The sequence below is a fragment of the Anarrhichthys ocellatus genome, unplaced genomic scaffold, assembly GCF_004355925.1.
Source record: "Anarrhichthys ocellatus isolate YVR2014 unplaced genomic scaffold, GSC_Weel_1.0 scaffold15, whole genome shotgun sequence".
Taxonomy (NCBI): Eukaryota; Metazoa; Chordata; class Actinopteri; order Perciformes; family Anarhichadidae; genus Anarrhichthys; species Anarrhichthys ocellatus.
The window spans coordinates 2,519,909-2,522,109 of record NW_022280045.1 but is presented as its reverse complement, the minus strand read 5'-3'; positions in this window follow the sequence as shown (position 1 = coordinate 2,522,109).

Here is a 2,201-nt window from a genome sequence, read left to right as displayed (position 1 = left end):
ATTATAATCAGTTAAAATGTATTCATTTATTTGTTCCAATCAAAACTGGTGATATGCGTTTACAGGCTTCTTGCCTCTCTTACATGTTCCGTTATTATCTACATCTTTTTCTTGCATGTTCCTCTCTATGTGCTCTGAGATCAAAGAGGAAGAAAGAATGCCAATAATGGTGTCGGAGCTCACTCGGAGACACCGTGATAACAAGCTCATGCTACCCCCATTGTGCAGTGCTGTTCCTTGACAGGGTGGCAATATCCGCCGCCTCCGACTCACTTCCGAATCTTTCCACTTAGATGGACTATTATTACAAATTTGGGTTCTTCACTGCCACGGATAAAAACGGGGTTAAGATCCTTTTGAAAGCCTGTTTTGCATATGAATGTTTAATGAGTAGCTCCCATCCACAACCACAACCAAGGAATTATTGGCTTTGCATAGTCATTTCAACGCTAATGTGTCTTAATGACATCTCTATGCTTCCTATTTAGGACACTAATAGGCAGTAACGGGTCTCAAACCGTGGTGTGTTGTATTAAATTAATTATCGATCGCCGCCTCATATGCAATTGATGTCTTAGTTCTCGGATCCCTTGTTATTGATGATTCTCACCGAGGTCGTGAAAAGCGTGTCTGAGGCCCAAACGCACCAGGCTGTGCTGTCACGCAGACGCTTTCAGCGGCAATGTGTGCAATATGTTGTCCATATCGAGTCAAATCAACGAAGAACATACCCGCGGAGTTTCATTCACAACGGCCGGCTCTACTGCGGCGTCGATACGCGGGGATAATGAGCTGATATTGCTATGTTCGGCTTGAACGGTGGGCGTCATCTTCGCCATATTTTAATTAGAATGAATTTGCACTATTGTCACAGTGCCTCTCTAATTAGACAGGGAACGGTGGGTGTAAAGGGAGACGTAAGACACCGCGTAAACAATGTCACAAAATACTCTGAATCTGTCAGGGCGGGAGTCGAATGAATGAATACATGTTTTCACTTCTTTATTAGACTCACATGCAGCCAGCCCTTCAATGCTTTGGCGTCTAAACTGTGGAGCTGGCTCTGTTCACATGCTGCCGCTGTACTGTGCGTATGAACGGCGTGTTTGTATTTATTGGCTGTCTCGCACTGCATTCCTGCTGCCAGACGGCAATATTCAACCAGCACGCTTGCACCGTTGCGTCTTCGTCTTTGTGCGTTGTGACTTTTGTTTGTGTGCCTTGCTCGAAACCACTTCCACTATGCTCTCCGCACTGATAATAGCAGTTCTGGGTTCTGCGGCTCCGGAGCCGTGAAGATGATTCATCCGTCTTGGCAGGCATGCATTTCTGCTTGTTTATAAAATGAACACTTTATGGGGTTCTCTTTATTGGCACTGCTGTCTTCATCTGTCTGTCTGTACCGTTTCTTCTTCTTCTTCTTCTTTTCTCTTTCGGAATAATCTCCACGCTGCAGGAGAAAACAAAAGATCTTAACATTGTTTCTTAAAGCCGGTGAGTGTAGGCGCTTAAAGATACAGGCTGGCTGAGCTGGCAGCGGTTTTGGACAGTGCAGCACAACACAAAACAATAGTTTGACCAATAAGATGGAGGGGGAAGGTTAATCTAGACAGTGAGCTGTTTCATAATAATTTCAGTTTCGGCCTCACGCTGCACACCTGCGTACCTCTGCATTGTGGGAGTGGGCGGCTTCTTTCCTCTCTGTGTATTTCTTTGCCCATCAAACAGTTCTTCCACGCCAGAAAACAATAAGAAGGGGAGGGAGAGAGAAATTCATATTCTGTTGCGACACATTAAGAAATGTTTTGAAATATCCACAACTATTTCATTCCCACTCTCGGGCTCCCCTTCAGTGTGGGAGTTATTAAGGCGTTATTATAGCTGTAAAAAACAAAAAAAGTCAAGATACGCCCTAAAAAGTAATTTAACTATAACGTGCAGACTGTATACCAAAACTCACCCTGTGAGAAGTTCCTCTAGTGCAGCCATAGCTGGATATGTATTTGTGTATCTCTTCCACCCACAAGGGATGCAAATGAGCCGATGACTCCGTGGCAATAAGGCCCAATGTGACACTTGTGAAATCTCCCCGGAGTGAGATCTGTGCTTGGACTTTGGACTTCTAAAGGACAGAGCTTGTAAAAAGTTTCCTGCGAGAGAGAGAGAGAGAGAGAGAGAGAGAGAGAGAGAGAGAGAGAGAG